We start from the raw sequence: 11,915 nt of genomic DNA on the forward strand, positions 1-11,915 counted from the left end.
AAAAAATATTTACCGAATACCACTTTTTGTGTTGACTTGCCGGCCTCAAAGATCCACCAGGTGGCCTCACCCGATGGAGTATGCGTCTTGAAGTGCTTGACGTTATGGTAGTCTACAAGTCAAGGCGTAAGCACACCAATGCGGACTGTCCGTCACGCGCCCCCGTCGAAAAGGCTTATCCCGACCTAACGGACAACGACGGTGTCCTTTGTGCCATCACAGCGCCGGACTTGGCTCAGCGACATCGTGACGACCTTGAGCTTCTTCCACTCATCTACTTCCTTGAAGGACAGCTTACGCATTCACCGCAGACGCACAATTTCGGCGTTATTTCTCCACCATAACGTCTTATCGAAGCCCTGCTGTGACCCTAGCGCTTAGACCGATCACCCCCGCCATAATGTCTCATCAAAGCCCTGCTTTGACCCTAGCGCTTAAACCGATCTCTTGGTAGTGCCATCTACGATGCCAGAAGAGATCCTCAGTTCGTGTCACGATGAACTGACTTCGGGATATTTTGGGTTCACGCGTACTCTGGCACGTATCTGCCACAAATACCACTGGCCTAAACTCTCCAAAGCTGACATGTACCACGTTAAAACCTGCTGTGACTGCCAGTGGCGCAAAACTTCGTCCATTAAACCTGCTGAATTTTCACAACCCATTGAGCCCCAACTAGCGCCTTTTCAGCAAATTGGCATAAACTTACTTGGTGCATTTCCTAAATCTTCAGCTGGTAATCGCTGGATAGCAGTTGCGACAGATTATTTAACGCGTTACTGCGAAACGTGACCAATTCCCAAAACCACCACTTGTAATGTCGCCGACTTCTTTGTTTATGCTGTCGTCCTTGATCATGGCGCAACGCCAGTGGTTATTACTGGCAATGGTACCACCTTCACCCCCCACCTGCTTGAAGATGTGCTGACACTGAGAGCCACCGTTCACCGCCGGACAATAGCATATCATCCACAAGCCAACAGCCTGGCTAAACGGCTCAACGAAACCATTGCTGACATGCCATTCATGTACGTGGACGTGGATCACAAGAATTGGGACAGCGTTCTACAATTTGTAACCTTCGCGTATAACACTGTCATTCAGGAGACTACAGGATTAACACTTTCCGCTTGCTTCACGGCCGCGAAGTTGTCACGATGTTAGACGTTATGTTACAGTACTACCTGACCCACTGGTGACCACCACAGAAAATGCTGCCGAAAATGCTCAGCACGCCGAAGATTCTCGTCAGCTAGCCCGGCTTTCCATCTGCTCTCACCAGCAATACAACACTCACCGATGCAACCATCGTCAGAAAGAGGTGACATACGGTCCCAGAAAAAAACGTATAAATACGTACTCCCGTCCGCCAACCCAGCAAAATCTAGGGACTCCTATACGTCTTTACTTCAGGTCTTACGGAGTTCTCGAACGACTAAGTGATGACAAATACCGTGTTATTCCTGTAACAATCGGACGATCTTCTAGTCGTGTGCCACAGCCGGATGTAGTCCACGTGTTTAGGATGAAGCGATATCACTCACTCTGAACGCTTTCCCTTACCTTTATCAATTCGAAAGCGTCGAGGCGATTATTTTGAACAGAGGTAGTAAAGACACCAGCATACAGCGGGTCCTTGGCTGTTGTGCCAGGCAATTTGCCATTTTCGCGTGGCGGAGTTTTGTTTTTGAAGGCTAGTAGAAGAAAACGAAGAAGTTCATTAGGATTGTAACTGACGTGGTGATAACCGGGATCATAATGATTTTCATTTTCTTACCGTGACAATATGTTGCGCCACCCGCTGGCAACAGGCGCTTGTACAACGCATTATTACTGCGATACTTCTATATAATTTGAGAAGCATGTATACAAGATGCGTGTGTTTGTACGGAAAGGAAGCTACTTTCTCTAAATATCCAAGCAAAGGAAGTTATTGTCACCGTATTCACAAGCAGACGCACGGACGTGTATTAAAGCATCCGTTTGCCAGGAAAATGACCCGGGCTCCAGAATCACGTAGACCCATGTGGTGCTGGTTTGGTCGCCACTGTGACCTACAAGATTTCCTTTATAATTTATTTTTATTGTTCACTATTTTAGGTTACAAATAAGATAATGTTTCGCTCACAACCAACGATGCCGACACCGCATTTTCTGCAAAACGAACTCTTAGACGCTATTGCGTCAACATGGGAGAGATCGCATGTATGTTACGAATTGACGTAATATGAAGCAGCCAACGTTGATCTGCTTTTATTGTCAAGGTAATTTGACACAAGTGAATCGAAATAAGCCATTTATGTTATGATGTCTAGTCCACTATACATGCAGTATTTGGTAAGGGTGCATGCAGCTGCAGTCCTTATGTAGCATGCTATAAAAACGTATATTCTGGTAATAAATTGCAGTATTTCCTATTCGTGTTTGTCATGCACAAATTTCCCTTCATACCAGTTTCGTTACGCATTCAGTTAACTCATTGGCAGAACCGCATATGATAGGCACAATATAAATCATGTGGCACATAAAATTCATGCCATAATATATATCTTTCTACCTGTCACCTATGTTCACCATACAGACACGTTGAGAAATACTCATTTGACTGTATACCATGCTAACCGCAAACACAATATGAGAGCGGCAAATAAGTGAAGTCGTCATGTCATGCCAGAATTTCATGTTACCCTCTGTTATTTATGTATTTCGTATTGTAACGCTCCTAACTATATGAACAGCAAAACCTAGTAGTATTTAAAGCACAACTACGGAAGGATGAAACAAGGGCAGGAAAGAGCACTGTTTCCTGTCCATGTTTTTTGCTTACGTAGTTACGCTGCAGCGACAAGTAGGTTGCGATGTCCTTATTATACGTTATGCCCTACCAACTTTCCCAAGCTTCCACACTTGAACAGCCACTTAATACTTATTTTGGCGTACACCAGTCTGGCGCAACAGCTACGAGCACAGTATGAGCAGGCTAAGAAAGTCATGCCTTACATGGTGTACATGTGATGGTTTTGATGCCGCCACGCAAAATTTATGTTCGTTATGCAGTCACGTAATGTCATACCAATCTTGGTAAATATAAGTCTAGCGAACCGGCTGCGAGCGCACCTTGAGCGTAGTCGGTAAATCAAGCTGTACATGATGTGCATGTCATCCTTTTCATGGTGCGTCTTCTCATTCCTCATCTTTTTACAGCCAAGTTATGCCACAGCGATTTCTAGTTTGATATCAAGTCAGCAGAGTGGCCTCGTGTGCACCATGCGATTTCATCGGGACTCATACCGTACATGTCAGAGCGTCATGCTACCGCCGTCATTTAGGCCTTTTGTGCATTTTAGTCGCGAAATACCCGTGTTCGTGCATGCCAAGCAAGCGAATAAGTCAGAGCACACCTTGAGGATGATATGCAAATCAGGCTGCACATGACGTGCACTTGCTCATTTTCACATTGCTACCAGTCATCCACGTTTGTTACACAGTCACGTCAAGCAACCCCCATCTGCCTGTATGTTATGCTGCCGGATCAGTCGGTACAGCATCCCAAGCGTGGCAAGTTGTGCCATGCTATACATGACATACACATGATTTTCATTTTACAGCCTTTTATTAAAGTTTGGCATACAGAACTGTCTCGTCGTACGAATTATGCAATGAATACATAATTAAGCGACTGCGAGCACCCGAGACCTTGCACTGTAAACTCAAATCAGCCGATAAACACGTTTTAAGCCGGTGATATGCCCTTTTAACGCGTTGCCCGAAATACAACTTCCCTTGGAGGGGGGTCAATCGGGCTGAAACCGCTGTGTTACCATGATCAACAAAATGAGAAATTATGGGAGCTGAAAAACCGAATCCTAAATTAAAGTGATTGAAAAAAAAGGTTGCCTGTGGCATAAGGGTGTGTTGAAATACGCTCATTCAGACAAAAATATACAAGTGAGAAGAAAGGTACTAAGCTTCAGTGTCAGGGTCGCAAACGTTAATTCTGTAAGGAAGGTATAAACAGTGCAGCCGCGCCAACGGTCTCTTCCGTTGGTAAATCGGGCCTTACGACTCCGGCGCATGCAGAATAGCCTGCATGCATGGCGAAGAAAGTAGTCCAGACTGTTTTTAGTAAAAGTGCGTGATGATTTCGAGTCTCAGGTACTCTACAAAGAGAGGGAATAAAGCCGTCTCGTGGACCTCACACTTGATCAGGTCCTGTTGACAAAAATTACAGCGTGAACGAGTTCACGACGACATGCCGCAGCATAGTCTGTCTGTACCCGCCGCTGCTAGAGCTTTGCCATCATCATATACTTCGGTGCGTACGAAAGGCCGTAGCTGCTGTTAGTCGAAGCAGCCGGGTTAGTTAGCGGCGGCCGAGACGAAGTCGTTGGTGTGTCCCAATTTTCAGGTGAAGGACACATCACAAAATAAATGTTGGGCGTGCTAAATGGGACAGCTTCCGTGAATTTCTCAGCAATCAATCAGTACTTCAAAACAAAACACGCCATAACAATTTATGCAGTAACTATTGCGCATCTATTGTGAACTTGTACAAAATTTTCGTGGAGAGGGAGGAGAACAGACGTAAGTTTTATATGTTTAACCGATCTCAAAAGCTCCTGTCTTATTCCGAATACAACCTCCGGTTGGTGTCGTCCTAGGGGCCACCTTACGGCTCTGGATTTTGGTTCATGGCAACTTGAACGTCAAGAACAATGTAAAAATATTTAGTTCTTCAGGGCGTTTAGGTAGTTATTGGCCACACATCAAACGCATTTTATAACGTCGCCTGGTATTCGCACGCTCAACCTTAGGGTTTGCTTGGGACCTGGGAGTTTCACACTGTCTAATAACTAACCTAACAGGGCTCTAAATTCAAACGCTGCTGTTATGAACGTTAGATAGTTTTTACGATCACGTATACGTCTTTATAAATGACGTAATTTATGTTCTGTTTTTCTGCCACAGCTGTTTGGTGGCAGTCAGGTTGAAATAAGCAAATTAATGCTATCGGCAATGCCATCAGACAAAAAAAACGCCAAGTTAGCGCGGGACTTACAGCACAGTGACTGCGAAAGCTGGAACAGCAGTCTTTCCGTGCCTTTAGAACACTCTTTGGGTAACCTCTACACGAACACTTGTTGGGTGCCCACTGCGCCGTAAACAATCATACTTTTCGCACAGTTAGCGAGCATTCCTATGCTATCATTCATCATTCATCGGAGAAGCGTGGTATGCGCTACACACTCGCTAGCAATTTTGTGTACTTTTAATGCAGTGGCTGGCATTGCTGAAGAATTACACCTGATGTCGGTATACGCCACAGGTAATAGGTGATAACGCGAAGTTTTCTTGTTTCAAATCAGGGATTGGCGAAAACAAAAAGTGAATTTAATTACATATTCCCATGTAATGCCAAACTTCTACTTTAGAGATATATAATAGGTGTATTAGAAGACTATCTACTTCAATGGAGAAATGATAATGTGATTGCCACTGGTGCAATCATGTGTAAAAGGAAAGTGGGTGTTGGCATATTCTCAGAAACTTTGTCTTGGACATCCTCGGTAAGTCTCCCTGAATATACTCCCATAAGTGAAACAGAGCTTTTAGCAATTGTTTTCGCCCTTAGAAGTGTTTTAGTAATTGATTCGAGAATCATTCTATTACTGATTCAATCTCCGTATGCAGATCCATAACTTCAACTTCTTATTTTGAGTGTTCTGTTTGTATACTTTCGCCTCTTTGATCCCTAAACACTTGAATACCGTGCGACTGGTATGGGTGCCAGGACACAAAGGCATAGTTATAAAATAAATGCTGGACGCTCTCGCGTGGTGGTTCCTGAATGGCCCTGCATAGTCCATTGTACCTGGCACCGTTTTTTGTTACCTAATCCCCATTTCATAAATATTTTACTTCAGGACTCGATGAAAATTAGGTTACCAGTTGAACAATACCGTCGCCTTACTTTTTCGCGGAATAATCAATGGTACTCCACTCGCTAATTAATAGTATGTTAAAATAAATCTTGTTAAAATTCACCTCTAAAGTTTTATTTGTACAGGTATGGTGAGGTTCCATCTCAGTTCTGCTTTGACTGCCAAGAACTTGAAAACATTTATCATTCTTTACTCACATGCAAACGTTTCGCCAGCAATAGAAAAAAAATATTTCAAAATTTTCCAAGTTCTTTATTTTGGCCTTGTAAGGATACAGACAGGGAAGGAGCAGAAAAAGCTGACAAAGACGGCTTGGCAAAGCCGCGACACCCTTTTTCCAGGCAGCAGGGTTCATTAAACAACCGTATAACCATAGTGTATAGGCTAATTAACAATAATCAAGAAATGCAAAAGAGAAAACTCTAAATGATTGTATCTTATATTCTAAATAACATTCACACTGAGTACACACAGCTATGGTTGCAAAGAATAAAGAGAGCAAAAAAACTAAAAGAAACTAAATATACACGTAAACACACATAGCACGCAAAGCACTTTTTGGAGAACTGGAAAGTTCAAAACCACTTTGTAGATATACATTTAAAAAAGTAGGAAGAGTAAATTGCAGGCGTTGTTGACCCGAGTTTATTCTGGTTGTCAGCACAACCCGAGACTCCCCATGCCTTGTCGTAAACGCTGTTTGTCGAGCATGCAAATCAGGAAGGTATCGTAAATGGTTCATAAAGTTTTGAGTTTAGTGTTCAAACCTGACACTCAAACAAAATTTCCATAAGTTGTGCTGCTTTATAACATTACTTTGCAAAAAGAAATCGGCACTCGGCGAGTTCCAAGGCACAATATGAACTTGAACAAGCAAGCTCTTTAGAGAAAGTTAGATACGCTGAAACCAGCGAAAAGTAGTCATACCCCAGACTAAGGGCAGTAGTTCAAATAGAAAAAAAGTTAATTATACAGTAGTAGTGTTATTGGTTTTGGAAGAACGTTTTTGGTTCTGGTGACGATCCTAGTAATTTGGGCCAGTTTTGTTGAACGTAGTACACTTTCTGTTCCCAAAACTTAGAGGAAAGAAAGAGCGCTCCAAAGCACCTATTAAACCACATTTATGCGTCATGAGTTAAGCTTAATGTCTTTAGAAGAAAGAACTGATTTATTTTTTGGGGGGAGTACAACCCCTTGTGTTTTCTTCTCATTGATATGCAAGCACTTATATTTTGAGCATCTTCGTACATCACTCATGGTATCTGTGCAATCCCGAACAAAGAGATCAAGATGATTTCTATTAAAAATATGGCAGATCTACAGCATAGATGACGAAATAAACAGTGGTGTTGATACTGTAAATGTCGTTAAGAATCATATTAAAGAGCAATGGTCCTAATACACCATCCCGTGGAACACCAGAGGTACCAGACTTTGGTTTAGGATGTATGTTGTCTATGCAAACGACCTGTATTATGTGCGATAGATATAATTTCAGGAGTGAATACCATAACATTCTACGTTTCGAAGGCGAATAGTGTAGTTGACAAGATCAAACGTCTTCGAAAATCTTTAAAGATACCGTTAACGCACGCTTTCTTGACAATTTGTGTTAGAGGAACACTAAAGACAACTATTACGCTGACGTTGATTGTTGAATTGGCGGTTAAGAAACCTCGTAGTGTTACCATTGTGGCAAGGAAGGGCCTATTTTGAAGTAAAATCACGTTTTTGTGCTGCGCATCGGGTTAGCGCACTTCAAATTACATGCCTTAAGAAGCAAACAAACCAGACCGTCTCACGTCACTGTTGCCATCCACATCCTTGCCCGACTCTACTGCGCTGGTAGCAGCAGACTGAAAGCAGCGAGAGCCACAGCAGCAACAACGGCCATTGATCCATTTCCCACCACTGACTTCGAGATTGCAAACTCTTTTTTTCCAACTGCGCCCCGCTAGATGGCACCACCTATCCCGTGTAACCACGCAAAAATTGAATTTTTGAACCACTCCCGCCACTCCCAATAGTAACGTCCGGCGATTCTTTTTCTTATGAATCAAAGAGAAACGAACAAGCAGCCTTTTATTGCGTCTCCTAATGCTCGGCATGTTCTTTATATAGTGCAGTTAGATCGATTACTAGTCATTAATTGTATGGGGTCCCTTTGATGTGATTGCAATCATTTTGAAAATGTTCTACTGCGGCGCTTGTGTTCCTGTGCAGTTAGTTTTATTTCTCGGTAGGTATGGCACTGTTGCTGATAATATTCTCGTTTTAGATGTTGTCACTCATTGAGCTTGCACTCATACGTAAATTGTTGTTTGGCTTTAGTTTCCCTTCAACATACATTCATTCTGTTTGAGTAATGCTAGTTCAGCAGACTTATTTTTATGAAACCCGATTTGATTTGGCAATAGTAGGCCAAGTTATAATAAAAATGCATAGCCGAGTATATAGCACTTTCTCGAAAAATTCCTGAAATATTGGACATAGTGATACTCGTCTATAATTACCAAAACCATTGCAATCTCTTTTCTTATAAAGACCGTTACTTCACTAACTTGTATGTTTCTGGGAAATGTACTGGTATTTAAACACAGGTTCAATATGTATGCAAGAGTAGACGCAATGACAGCGGCAACAAGTTTCATAGGTCTCACTTGAATGCCATGTCATGCCTTTGAGTGTTTATAAGGTTTCGTAATAGTGATATAACTTCTGTTAGAACATGCCACACGAATGTTGTGTCACTATTAAAAGAAATATTCAATTTACGGGAATTTTTCGGTGGACTGTTGTAGGCGACAGTTGTAAAAACGCTGTTAAAAGCTTCCGCTAGTTCTACTTCAGCTATATTGTTATCATTTAGCTTCAACATAAATGCTGCCGTCTAAGAGATTTTATTTTACCGAAGCTAATCATGACGGCCGCTGTTAACTTCAGGTAGAGTAATATTCCACTCGTGTCTGACGCAGTTTTCGTTAGCATAGTCCTGTATTTCTTAAATACCTGAGGTTATCAGTTCAAGTCGTCTTTAAAGATATTTTGAATATTTTATCCTTGGTTTTAATTTCTTCAGCAGTTATATAGTTAGCCATGGTTAGCGCGTTTGTGGTTTAATTGGCGCACTTTTAGTGGGAAATAGGATTGATAAATCAGCTCGAATGTGCAAAGAAACGTATCGGACGCCTTATTTGCTTCATTTGCATCGCCGGTACCATCCCAATGAAATTGTGTTATTGAGTTGGAAAATAAACTAGAGATTTGGCTTCTTATACACTGATGTGCACCAGTACTTTATCGCTTGAGTCTTATCTATACTCAGAAACACCGAAAGGTTGTCGCTGATTCCACATTTTATTACACATGTTGCAGCTATTGGACTGGGTGAGTTCGTATTGAGCAGATCGAGAAGAGGCACACTTTTTCGTGTAACCTTTGTTGGCAACTTTATATGGTTAACGTATCCATTCGAAGTAAGAATTGTGCTAAAGTTTATAGCAAAGTAATTTTCTTTCAATAAACGAAAATCCCCGCTGGATAATATTGTCTGTGTACTGTCCAATCTAAATGGAAGGATACTATCGTAAAACTAAAAAAAAAACTTGACCGCATTGCTCTTAGAGGAACCATAGCACACCGAAAACACGAACCGCCTAGTGCACACTGATATGATTTCAAAATCATCATTAGGTAGAGTGCAGGAGTCCAGCTTATCGCATTCAGTGTTGTTAGACACGAGCAAAGCAACTCCACCTGCCTGCAAGCTGGAGCAGTAGAGAAAATGTTTCATAGTATTGCTCCCTAAAATACACAAAGCCAACCACCTTGGTCGTCCTATTGTCTAAAGTAATGCACAGTAACGAAGAGAGTGTCAAGCGCGCTAGACTTCATGATTAAGGATAGTGTTCCGACGATTCTCTCATAAATTAGCAACACGAACCACTTTCTCCATCAAATCACCTGACTCAAGGTTCCTAACGATAGCATCCTTCTGACACTGAATTCAGTGTCATTTTACATGAACATTCCACAGGCAGGTGGCATTGATGAAACAGTCGCAGCTTTCGAGAAGACCAGAGCACTTGAATACTTGGACGAGGACATGCTGTCGACTTTACTGCGGTTGGTAGCCAGTCACAATAATTTTTAATTTCATATTAAGCACTTTTTGCAGATATACGGCCCCGCTATCGGTGCAAAGATGGCTCCTAGTTACCAAATAATTTTATGGCATCTATTGAATAACCTTTTCTTGCAACCAGATCATTGAAGCCCCTCATCTACAAAAACATTCCGGACGATAAATTCAATAATTGGCAACACCGAGAGGAAGGTCTGCGGGCGTTTACAGATGATTTTATTTCAACTCACTGATCAATCTCATTTACAAACACCTACTCCGAGTCAACTACATACTATCTTGACTTTACTGTGAAAATTATTGACAAACGCATTTGCACAAACTTTTACAAAAATTCAAGGGATCGGCATCATTATCGTCACTTTAACAGTGCGCATTCGCATAACTACAAGACAGCCGGCAATACTCTGTAGCCCACTGATACCACTTAATATTTTCGTACATGCAGACTTCGAGTGCCATGCCTAAGATATTAAAACAGTCCTTGTGAGAAAAAAGCACACAGAAACAATATCAATTATGCTGTAAGCCGGGCGCGTAGTTTAGTTAGAAACAAATTTTTGTCGGGCACAAAACAACACCATTCAAAAACATTGCCCCCACCTCCCCGAAGGGAATCGCGAGGAAATGCGAATGCACATGTCGCACCGAGAGGACACGCCGTAGTAATTTTAATGGCGTGAATTAATGACGGGAGGAAGATTTACACTGTAACCTTTTATTTACACATTCGTAAGCCAGCGAACGGTCGTGAGTGAGGCGCACGCTCACTACATTTATATAAACTTACGAGCGTGCAGACGGGAGAGTGGGGCACAGAAAGGAGAGAGAGCGAATGGCGAGAGAAAGAGAGTCTGAACTTACCCGCTCTTGCACATAGAGTTTCCTAACATTAACTGGAGGGTATTTTGGCGCTGCAATTGTTCACCGAACATGGGAATGATGGGTAGTACACGGATTTAGCTACTCTTTTCACTTGCGTATGGCGAACCACACTTGTGGTTTTTTGGCTTCCTTATTACCATGCTCCGGTTTTGTTTCAAAGAAGAGAACGAACCCTTTTGAGCTTCGTGTCCTTATTTCAGGTGTTAAGCGTAAAAGAATATAGCGGTGAAGCGCCACCACTGAATATTTGCCGATTTTGTTTCGTGAGAAAGAAGCTCCAAGCCATACCAACACACACAAAGCTAGAAGTACCAAGATTAGACCAACTCATGTACTACCCATAATTCCTGAGCTCACCGAAGCGCTGCGCGTTAGAGCTCCCTTGAACATTAGCGCCAGAGTTTGCTATAGTGTATAGTTAGGAAACTTCATACTTTTACACTGACAACACACGCAGGAGCTCTGCTTGGTGGGAACGGATAAGCGCACGCCCCTGCAGCTCTTGCTATGAGAGATTGAGTGAGAGTGGAGAGATAACACCTGCTGTCACGCGGACGCGGCTGAAAGCCTGACGAACATCCGATAAATATTTGCGTTCGCATATAAACCAAACGAACCTTGTCGTCCCATACTTGTCCACACTTTCACACCGCAACAATGTCCTTTCAAAGCATTTTAACATTATACAGCATAATGTGAGCCTATCCTCGATATTCGCGGAGGCGCCGCAAACGGTCTACCGCCATTGAAGGAACATGAAAATACATTCTGGTTAAAGCTTAGACGAAAAAGGCTGATTCAATGAAGAGGTCACAAGCTATGTGGAACACAACTCTGTCAAAACTGGAAACATATGAGCTTGGTTCTAAGACTTCACATTCAAAATAAATTAAATACTTCCTAATTGTGACATCCAAAATGTGGCATTTCTGCTTTATTGTGTT

The sequence above is a fragment of the Rhipicephalus microplus genome, chromosome 2, assembly GCF_043290135.1.
Source record: "Rhipicephalus microplus isolate Deutch F79 chromosome 2, USDA_Rmic, whole genome shotgun sequence".
Classification (NCBI taxonomy): Eukaryota; Metazoa; Arthropoda; class Arachnida; order Ixodida; family Ixodidae; genus Rhipicephalus; species Rhipicephalus microplus.